Below are 12270 nucleotides of genomic sequence, written 5' to 3'. Positions count from 1 at the left end.
GAGAGAGGGGAGGGGAGGAGGAAAGACGAACAGGGACTACAGGCCTAACCAGAACAACTGAGGACAAACCAGGATGGTACAGACCCCTTAGGCTTTAGCAACACTTAGGCCCATCTTCCCCTCATGACCACGCGTCTGGCTAACTGCAGAAAGCCAATGTAATTCATCACGATTGACGAGTAGACCTAGAAGGACTTTAGACCCACAGAGATTTTAGTTCAAATTCCCGTTATGCCCTTCTCAATCATGTATTATAAAATGTATTCAATTTTTATGCCTCTCATTGACGCCATTTAAAAATTTAATAATTGTAAGAACTAACGCAATACAATATATAAAGGGTATAGATCAGGAATTGGGGCGTGACAGGCATTCAGTGCAGTAAATATAAAACAGATCACTCAGCAGAGCAGAGCAGGGGATAAAGTGGTGGGCTGAGAAGTGCTGTTCGTGAGCTTAAGTCTTGCTTGATTTTTTAACCCATGTGAATGTATTTCATTGGTTTTAAACTTTGAGGAAAAAAGAGAAATTTGCACCTTCTGCCCTGGAATGAGGCAATAAAATGCAATCGTAATAATGAAAGGACAGTAAGGCTGTAGTCATCGTGAGCATGGACATGCGTGGCTGACTAAATCTGTCATTTATCATCCTTAATACTGCCAGAAGTTGCTCTGGATTTAAAAGTCTTTCAAGAGTTTTATATTCACTAAACTGAATTTGACACCATATATACTGAAGTTGAAGCAACTTAAAAGCAGGCCAGAACCTCCTCTAGCCCAGCTGGAAACTGCTGCCAAGAAATAATGGTGAAGAGAGTATTGTTTTCTCAACTGGGACCATCTGAGCAGCAACAGCTATGCGTTCTCCACAACTTCTCAGATGCTGGTTTGATAACTCTTCACCTGTGACTAAAACCTCAGGGAGAAATACACACTATCCCCACAGGACCCAATTCCCTCGGAGTCACCCCAGTAAAGGCGCAAAATCCAAAGTACCTACCGTTAAAATAATATATTAAATTCATGAGAGGAGGAATGAGGTTACTGATATGTCAGGATAACATGGATGTGGCAATTGTTTCAGAAAAGAAAAGTCCTAAATGACCCCACATGTGTCTATTTTCTTGTTTGTTGGTGAAGCGTAGGCGAAAATCAAAGGAGAAGAAAGATATGCAACAAGGTGCCCTATTCAGACAGGACAGGGCTGTGTAGGGCTTCTCAGAGAGGCACTGGAGAGGCCACTGAAGACAGTCTCTCTAGTGAAAGTCTTCTTCCCCATCAAGACTTAAGGATGTGAGCATCAATGGCTTCATAATCTTGCATGGATTATTCTTAACTGAGAGCAACAACTATATTGCTTTTTGGTCCAACGTGGAAAGAGATTCAGTGTTTCCTTTTGATTATAAACGTAAAGCTCATTGTAAACCCACATTCTTTTGGTAAAATTTTCATAACAGAGAAAGTGAAAACCACTGACTACATTTGGATGTACATCTTCCTAGATGTCCTCTATGTATAACCACACACACACTCACACTCACACTCATTCTCACACACACTCACTATTCTCACACACATACCCACACACTCACACAAACCCACACACTCATTCTCACATACACACTCATTCTCACACATACTCGCACACACACACACTCGCACGCACACACACACTCGCACACAGACTCATTCTCACACACACATATACACACACTCACACACAAACCCACACTCATTCTCACACACACACACTCACACACATACCCACACACTCATTCTCACACACGCACTCATTCTCCCACACACATATATACACACACATACACACACACACTCACATACCTATGTGGAACTATATAAGCCTGAAAATAAGACAAATTCCATCCACCACCAAAAGTAATGCATTTTTCAGATACATCCTTGTCTTTACTTAATCTATCACATTACCAGATGTTTCTCAATTACCACATTTTGAACAAGAAAGTACTGTTTGAGGAAGACACAGTAACCTGGAACAACCTCAATACAGATTTGGTAATTCCTCCTAGGACTTATGCCCTCATGATCACAACTCTTGACTATTGGAAAAAAGATTTTTAAGGACTACTTTAAAAAACCAATACCATGAGTGTTTATATGGACAAAAATCATGATTATATACCTATAGGAAGAATGAGAAAACAAACATCCTCGTGTTATGGAAATGGATTGAAAAAGTGTTCCATCTCAAGCAGCTTAAGGTAGCACCTATGTGAAGAGTCTGAGTTTCCAGTGCTCCTTAGAACAATCAATTCTATGAGATCAAAAGGGCATTATTTGCCCAAAAGCAAAGAACAGAAAGTAGGAAAGGGTAGAAAATGAGGATAAAAGGAAACAGGGAACCCAGGGAACCCAGGGCAGATATGGAGAGAGTGATAACACATTGTGGGGAATGAAACCAAGGCCATGAAACACTTTATGTGCAAACTGTCAAATGGGAATCTAATTTGCTCTGTAAAATTTCACCCAATGCACAATGATAAATAAATAAACAAATAAATAAATATTTTTATTCAGCCATTTAAGGATGTATTTTAGGATTGTGTACTCCTTTATTTAGGGGTTACCTTATATCAGGGTTTCTCAACTTCGGCGCTATTGATGTTTGGCCAGATCATTTTCTCCTGTGGGGGCTGTCCTGTGCATTGTAGGATGTTTAGCAGCATCTATGGCCTCGGCTCACAGCACACCCTCAGCTGTCACAACCACAAATGTCTCCAGACATTGCCGATGTCCCCTGGGGGGCAAGATCAGCCAGGGTTGAAAGCCATTACCTGACATTTGGGGTTGCCTCATACTCGGGCATATGCGGTATGTATTTTGTCTTTACAAAACTGGATCTGGAAGGACACAATTGTATAACCCGCTTTTTTCTATTCATCCGTATATTGTGAGCATCTTTCCTGGTCAGTAGGTGTGTTTTCAGTCGGTCTTTTACTACAGCCCACACTTCAGTACAAGGCTGTACCATAAGTGTTGTACCAAAAGACAGCAGTTTTCCATTTCTCAACACTCTGAACAAGCATCTTATAAATGGATACTTATCCTTCAAAATTTCTTTTCGAGTCTTCTGATTAATTCAAGAGAAAACCAATTTTTAATGTCTCCTTAATAAGCAGAAACTCACATTCTTTCCATACAAAAAGAATGTTCTGATCTTTTAATAATCACACTCCAATACGATTTTCTATTTCTGTTTGTGTAATTATACCAATCTAAATTTAAATAATTAGAAAATGCTATTGATCTTCTCGCTAAGTAAACTTGGAAGGTGATTTTTATAATTCCACAAAAAATATGCCACAAATAATAAAATGATACAGAATTTATTATTATCATATGCAAATGTTTTGGCATTCTTACCTACAATGTGATGGCTCAATGGTTAAGCGCTTGGCTGCTAACCAAAAGATCTGCAGTTGGAACCCACCAGCAGCTCTGTAGGAGAAAAGACTTGGCAACCTGCTCCCATAAAGATTACAGCCTAGGAAACCCTATGCGGCAGTTCTGCCCTGTCACACGGGGTCGCTATGAGTCAGAACGGACACAACGGCACACCACAGCACCACCTACAACACAGCTGTTCTGTCTTAAATATTTGATGACATATTTACTGAGTAAAAGTATACTCTATCTGCCATGAATTCTGTAAAAGCGAACAAAGGAGTAATCCATGGGCATTTAAGAATTTCTTTAGTAGTTTGTCTTTGTATTCCAACACTTCAAAAAGTAAACGGGGAATTCTTGTCTCCAGAAGTTTTACCTACTAGCCTATTACAATTGCGTAGTCTTACAGAAAGTCCTATCTCCTTTATTTTAAAGACAGCACATACAAACTAGTAATAATTAGCAAGTAAAAAAAATTTTCTCCTTAGCTCTTGTGAGTTTCCATATGTAATTTGCTCTAAAAGAAGTTTTAGTAAGTTATAGCACCGTGACAATTATTTTAACTTTATTGTCATAATAGGGAAGGAAGGGAATTACAAGAAGCCCCTTTGGAATTCAGTGATAGAAAGGGAAGATTCAATTTCGTGTAACGTCTCTGGCGCAGTGAGATAGACGCCCAGGAAGTGAGAGGTGGCCTTGGGTCATCATTAACAGTAATCCCACACGGCACTTCCTCCTCAGAGCTTTTGCTACAATCTGTTTACATATAATATGAGCTGCACACCAATAATTACAAACACCCCCCCCCATGAGAGATAACTATGCTAAGCGAAATATAAACTGACTTCTAATTATTTATTAATAGCAATTTGGAATGTCAGTGGCATGACACATTGTTCTCAGGGTCTATGTAAACCAGGAATTCATCTTCCATATAAAAACGGAATTCATCTTCCACTATAAAAATGCCTGCTAGGCCCAAGTTACATAAATTCTTCTTGCACAGGATACGGTCCGTTACCAACTGTACATTCTGAATTCCAGTCTACAGTCCAGGATTAAGGGGCTTACACCTAGAATAGTGCCAGGCACCAGCTTAGGGTTTGCTAATGACAGCTGTCAGACAAACATTCACTCAACAGGCACCTTCGCAGCTGTCTATCTAAAGCCACATTAAGAGCAAGAACTCATTCAGCATACAGAGAAGCACAACCTCATCCCCAATATTTTTAAATCAGATAGTTGATCATGAAATATTTTAGATTTTTCTAGCTTAAAGATCATGCTCAACCCAGGGTTCTAGGCAGCCACTATCAATTGGAGTTCACACCCAAGATGGAAGGTATTCGCCATCTGTTATCTGTGCACTGGGCTTCCCTCCGCAAATCTCAATGCCAGTGAAGAGCCCCACGATCCATCCCATTATTTAACCTAAAAATCTGGGTGTTACCCTAGAACCTCACTCTCACATGTCCCCCACATTCAGTCGCTGCTTCCTTCTAAACAGTAAAGCTGTCCCCTTAGCTGAGCCTCCACCACCACACTAATACAATTCCGCAATTGCTCCAGTCTCCCTTCCCTGTCCTCCCTACTTCTTGCTCCTCACTGCATCCAGAGTGCTCTTGTTGAAAAGCACCACCCGAACCCAGCTCTGAAACAGTTCCCACTTTACTTATCTCTAACCTAGTCTTTATCTCTAACCAAAAATACCTTCCATGCTCTGGTCCTTCCGGATGTTGCCCAGCCTCAGGCCATACCCACTTGGGTTCCTTCTCGGCAGACCTGTCACACTCCTTCCCTAGGTCCCAGCACCGCCCTCCAGGTGCCCTCCCTCCACAGAGCCTGCACCAGGCTCCCCCTGTCCTCTCCTCCTGGTCAGGTTAAACTTTGCCTTCTGAGCTCAGCGATACCGTCGCATCTTCAGGACTCCAAACCTCACTGCCCCTTCCAAGTCCTGGCGGCATCTCCTACAAGTCATGTACACAGTGCATGGGTCTAAAGGTACTGCCTCTTGAGGGCAAGGACCATATTTGCAGCTGTGGTCATTCATGTATCCACAGCACTTAGTAGACTGCCTGGCAACAGTGGTGGTGTTCTGCACTGTAGAGCCCATTTCAACTCATAGCGACCCTACAGGACAGAGTAGAACCACCCCATAAGGTTTCCAAGGTTGTCATCTTTACAGAAGCAGACTGGCACATCTTTCTCCTACAGAGTGGCTGGTGGGTTGGAACTGCTGATCTTTGGGTTAGCAGCTGAGTGCCACCGGGCTCCTTACACAAACATACATCTTAGAAAATCAGACAACACACACTCTGTTGTTAGCCTGGTGTTTTCATTTAGCGGTACAGCGGGTTTCTTTTCATGTAAATGAAAACGCAGATCTGCATCAATATCTGTAAGGCTGCCAAGAACTGCAACCTCCACCCTCTGCCCCTACTTCACTGGGGTCTTCATTCCCCAGAGGCCTCAATATTTTTCAACCCAAAGCGGAAGCTCCCTTGCCAGAGATGGCCAGGATACAAGAAATATCTTTTGGTTGCTTTTTCTATCCAATACTAATGTTAGCCCTGCACAGTTAACCCCAGCCTTGGCTAAAATTCTGTGTTACAGCCACTTGTCTTCTGTACATGTTAATCCTTGTGAGAGGAAAGAAGGGGAACTTTCCAGCAATGCAAGCACTTGACACCAACATGTTTTCAAGATAAATGAGTAAGTGTGTCTGATAACTAGTAACTGATTTAATCCTTTGAGCAGTTCTCTGTGAACATGTTATATTTTATTGTTCATTAGCTATCCTCCTATAAAAGAACCCTGGTGGCACAATGGTTAAGCTCTCTGCTGCTAACCGAAAGAATGACAGTTTGAACCTACCCAGCAGCTCTGCAGAAGGAAGACCTGGCAATCGCTTCCGTAAAGATTACATCCTAGACGTCTGGGGTCTTAAAAGCTTGCAAGCGGCCATATAAGATGCATCAACTGGTCCCAACCACCTGGAGTAAAGGCAAATGAAGAACACCAAAGATGCAAGGAAAGTAGTAGCCCAAGAGACAGAAATGGCCACATAAACCAATTACTTCATCAGCCTGAGACCAGAAGAACTAGATGGTGCCCAGCTACCACCAATGACCGCCCTAACAGGGAACACAACAGAGAGTCCCGGATGGAGCAGGAGAAAGGTGGGGTGCAGAACTCAAATTCTAGTAAGAAGACTAGACTTAATGGTCTGACTGAGACTGGAGGAACTCCGGAAAGCACGGCCCCCGGATTCTCTATCAGCCCTGAACTAAAACAATTTCCGAGGCCAACTCTTCAGACAGGGATTGGACTGGACTGTGGGACATAAAGTGATACTCGTAAGGGTGTGCCTCTTAGCTCAAGTAGACACAAGAGACTAAATGGGCACCTTCTGTCCAGAGGTGAGATGGAAAGGCAGAGAGGGTTAGGAGTTGGTTGAATGGACACGGAGAATCAAGGGTGGAAAGGAGGAGTGTGCTGTCACAGTAGCGGGAGAGCAATTAGGGTCACATAACAATGTACATATAAATTTTTATATGGGAGACTAACTTGAAATGTAAACTTCATTTAAACTACAACAATAAACAAAACAAAAACAAAAAGATTACGGCCTAGAAACCCTGTGGGCAGTTGTACTCTGTCACATGGGGTTTCCATGAGCTGGAACTGACTCAACATCACCCAGCAACAACATCCTCCAATAATTTTAAAAAAAGCTTACTTGTAAACTTTAAATGATTCAAGAACTCTTCATCAGCACTTTTATGTTCTCTCTCTTGGATTCTCTCTGATAAGTGCTCAATTCTCCAAGTGTTGCAGGGAGCAGAATGGGGCAGCCTCCCAAGGAGCCTGTCTCCTGGAGAGGGTTGCTAAATATAGCTGTAAGGCTGTCCACCCAGGAACCAAACTGACCACACACACTGTCATGAATGAGGGAAAGAGGGCCACTTGGCAGAACTCCGGATATGAGATGCCTCCCCTTCTCTCTCATTTTAAGTGACAGACCACCTAATGCCTGTTTCTTTTTTATTTGGGGTTTCTAGCACAAAAAATTAAACTAGTATATACTACTTCATCAAAGAACAAAATCAAATGTTGAAGCTGTCAATGATACCCTAGGATTTGACATTGCCATTTTTCCAGTTTTGCAAACAACCAAAAATAATGCATTTAAGCAAATTCCACACACTTCACAATATTAGCAAATATAAGGCTTTTTTGTTGTTGTTGTTCAATGTTAAAGATTAAGTTCAAAGGGAGGATTTAAATACAGTTAAGCCCAAATTGCTTTAGAAGTTCTTCATCTTCAGTATTTGTATACAAATACTACGCATGTAAGTCAGAAATCAAGTAGATGAGTCACAAGAACCTAATGTGTGTTTTGCATCTCTTGTATGTAACAGTTACTATCAAAGAACCATAAAAGACAATGATCTGATGATTTTAAAGTAGGGTCAGTACAGACAATGAAAGCCTTGAACCAGCATCCATTAAATATCTTTTGAATTCCCCCTTGGCCATAAAACTCATTATGTTATCTAGAATGAGACATTTAGCCTGCTTCCTCCCTGGTTTTCAGCAGGGCTTTGAACTGGTTCAGAACGTTTCAGTAGTTGCCAACATAAACAAGGGCAGTATACGTGTTGCATAGCAACTAAATCTGCTGCTGTAAGGATTTTGACCCCAACAGCAAACAAACAATGGTGCCCCGCTCAAAGATGGAGGCAAACCGTGCTGCTTTGAATGTGTGTTGCTCTCCACAGTCCTGCCAATAATCCAATCTCCCCAGCGATCCAATCTCCCACATGGATCCTGAAAGTTTCAGGAGCCTGATAATTAAGCACTCAGCTACTAACCAAAAGGTTATCGGTTCAAACCCTCCCGCCGCTCTGTGGGAGAAAGATGTGGCAGTCTGCTTCCATAAAGATTACAGCCTTGGAAACCCCATGAGTTCTACTCTGTCCTATAGGGTCACTATGAGTCAGAATCAACTTGAAGGCAATGGGGTTTGGATTCTTGCTTAACATCAATAAAATTAAAAACCAAACCTGGTGCTGTCAAGTTGATTCTGACTCACAGCCACCCTACAGCAATCCTATACTTAGCAATAAACAGAGTATGAGGTTAAAACTTTATAAGGTAATTGTTTTTTTTTTCTTTACTAAAATCCTAAAGTACTGTATTTTTACTTTCTAAATACACATATTCAGACACATCAATACAAACAGTGTGACAGTCAATATAGTAGAAATTTGTGCTTGATATATATGTCTCAGAGAGGTCTGATTCCAAATCAGCCTTGCCATATTAGAGATTGCCTGACAATCCACCGTTCTGGTCTGAAATCAGAAGTTCTGTCATTAGTCTATCCCTTTTTTTTTTTTTTTTAAGGAAAAAGATTTTACCCGAATCTGGAAAAAACTTGTTAGGGTCAACTCAGTATCTGGCAAATTAATCATTACAGTGGACTCCAATGTACACGCTGCCATAGACACCCAAATATGGAGCAAAGTGATGAGACCATGGGGAACTGGAAATGCTATTAGATGGTGGCTGGCTCTGGCTCAGAAGACGTGCCAAGCATTGACTTATAATTAGTAACTATCCTTATCCTGCTCAATGAACACCATGATGGTGATGTCATAAGTGTATTCAAGAGCTAATTTCATAGGCTATTTTAGTCTGTTAAAATATGAAAAGTATTCTAGTTACTTGGATTAAATGCATTTTAAGCCTTGTTTTTGTCATATCCTCCACTATAATTAAAAAAATTACACTCAGTAAATTCTAAAGACTGAAAGAAAGCTCCTGAAATTTATCTATTTCAAACAGTCCCATGAAAATGGGGAACCCTACCTAGTAACCCACACCAAAAACGAGTGGGAAGCTCTCCCTATGCTGTACGCAGACTTGAACACTCTAGTCATTGCTCTGCTGCCGCCATCTTAGTGTGGTCTGGTCTTGGAGTGCAGTAAGCACACTGGGGCTATGACCCAGCTCCCACACCAAATTACTGGGTAACATTATCATCTGGAGGCTTCAGTTTCTGCAACTCAAAATCTGAAATGATATTGTGTTTTTCACCTCACAGGATTACAGAAAGAAGATTTTCTACATTGCAGGTATTTTAGAATTAGTGGTTCAGTGGTAGAATCCTCACCTTCCATGCGGGAGACCTGTGTTTGATTCAGTGGAGGCTTGGGTGCTGCTATGATGCTGGACAGGTCACCATGAACTTCCAGACTAACAGACTAGGAAGAAAGACCTGGTGATCTGCTTCCAACAATTGGCCAATGAAAACCCTAGGGATCACAACAGTCCTATCCAGGTAGACTTCTGTTCCATTGTGCATGGAGTTGCCATGAGTTAGAGACAACTCAATGGCAGCTAACAACGCTAACAAAAATATACTAATAGATCATGAGAATAATTCCAAGCTTTTGATGTCATTTAAGACCAGGAATGCGACATTTCGCCAATTCTCATGACAAAATCAAACCCATGCCTGGTAAAACATTCTTCAATCCCACTGTAATTCAGCCAGATGCACTAAAGTCATTCTGCACAGTCGCCTCAGCTTGTTGACAGTCACACGTTTCTCACAACGTATTCTGGTGGTCTTCATAACAGATTTTTAGTGGCAAGGACTGTATCTATTCAGCATCCTTCTTCTACGGTCTAACTCTTCATGCAGAGACATATTTAACAAAACATTTGTGAAGAGCCAGATGAGAATGGGATAACATTTACTCAAAATAAGACAAACTGAGCATTCAGCATTCATAGCCATAACAAGCTATGGTACGAGAAATAACCTGTACGATTTAAACTTAAATACTCTACACATTCTATTTTCCGTAAATTCATTGATAATTAGGTCCTTCAGAAACCAATGTCATATAAGTCACTTAGATTACAAGTATAATTCAAGCCAAACTGCACTTCAAGGATCTTTTAAAAGGACTTCCAAATGTATTTTTAAACCATTATGACATTTAACACAAACTCAGCTCTTATCACTTGTGTGGGGGGTAGATAGGAGAAATAGTAGATGCTGGAAAGAATCAGGCTGTAAAAGCCTTGAAAGATTGTTCACTTTGCACAGGTGATGGTTTCAGAAGGGTGACTATTTATGGGTTAATCATGTACAATCTTTCACACATTTATAATATAGAAGAAGGATTAAACGTTATAATACCTTCCTTAGTTATGTGAATTCAAGGGGTTGCTATTCTATAACTGTAAATGCAATTCCTTTCGGGCTATATTTAAGAACACACACTTTATGCCATTCTTCTTAAATATACCGTTCAGTCAACATTCAGCTTCTTATTTTTAAAGTTTAGACTGGAACACGTTTCATTCCAGTTTGATTTTTGACATAGGTAACATTGTGAGCTACTTTTCTACATTGCTTCTTAACAGCCATTTCCATTCCTGCACGGTATACAGATGAAGAAAGTTACACATAATAAGTAATGTGCCACTATAATTTGAAAATATTCATCTTGTTCACGTTCTCTAGCTCCTACTAAAAGTTTTATAACACCACCGAAACAGGAATTGATGAATTTATCACTGTCTGGGACATTTTGATCATAATCAATAATAATGTAATTTTACCCTTAAACAGAATTTCAATTAAAGCATATTCTTCAAAGTAATTTTACTTTAACATAAAAATGGGCTTTCGTACCATGAATTATTAACCCACTGGATGCCAAAAGGAAAATTATTGTGTCTCTGAAGTTCTACATCAGAGAAAATCAAACTATCTCCTATTTCATATTTCCCACAGGTATATCTCATTAAAAAAAGAGATTATAATATTTTCATCATGGGAAATGAAAAGCAACATGCTTCCTAAAATAACAGAAGCATAAAAGATTCTATCATTTGGGAGCAATGACACACCCAAACACACTGCCCCCTCCTTCCTGCTGTCACTACTAGAATGTTCAAAGGGCACAGATTTCTTCCACAAGACAATCCAAAACTGTTTCCCTCAAAAATAAATACAGGTTCAAAAAGTATTTCAGATTTATAGTATAATCGTTGTATTACAAGGAGGTCATTGTCATTTTTCTTTAAACTTTAGAGCATGTACCCCATCCTCTGTTTTACCTCTTTTTTTTTTTTTGGAAATAAATTATTTTACCCTCTGCTAAACCACCACCAGCTCCCTACTGCTAAGTGATTCCGTCTGGCTCCTCACAGGTAACAGGCCCCTTTCTCACCTCTCCCTCTGTGCTGTTCTCCTCTCAGCCACAATAAAGGCCTCTCCGTGTCTCTCACACACTGTGTCCTCTTGTAAGCTGTTCCCTCTGCATTTTCTCCCCTTTCTGCCTAGGAAATACAAACTGATCCTTCAAGGTCTAACTCCAACACTATTTACCTGCGAAGCCTCTCCCGATTCCCTTGGATAATCGCTTCCTTCTCTAGGACTCCATGGCTGTTCACATGGACCTCTAATAGAGTGTTTCTTTGCACTGTAATTATTTATTTACTTTTCCTTCCCACTTGGGTGGGAGGCTCCTGCAAGGTAGAGCTCTTATTTATCCTTGTATCATGTTCCTGCTGCCATCGAGTTGATTCTGACTCATGATGACCCCATGCGTTACAGAATAGAAATGCTTCATAGGGTTTTCTTGATTGTTACAGCAGATCACCATGCCTTTCTTCTGTGGCACCACTGGTGTGATGGTTAAGATTGTGTGTCAACTTGGCTGGGCCATGATTCTCCGTGTTTTAATGTAATCACTCCCATGATTGAATATACTGTGAGTAGCCAGTCAGATGAAAGGGAGTCTCCTTGGGGGTGTGGCCC

This window comes from Trichechus manatus, unplaced genomic scaffold (assembly GCF_000243295.1).
Source record: "Trichechus manatus latirostris isolate Lorelei unplaced genomic scaffold, TriManLat1.0 scaffold00002, whole genome shotgun sequence".
Taxonomy (NCBI): Eukaryota; Metazoa; Chordata; class Mammalia; order Sirenia; family Trichechidae; genus Trichechus; species Trichechus manatus.
The sequence above is the reverse complement of the archived record's forward strand: the minus strand, read 5'-3'. Positions refer to the sequence as shown.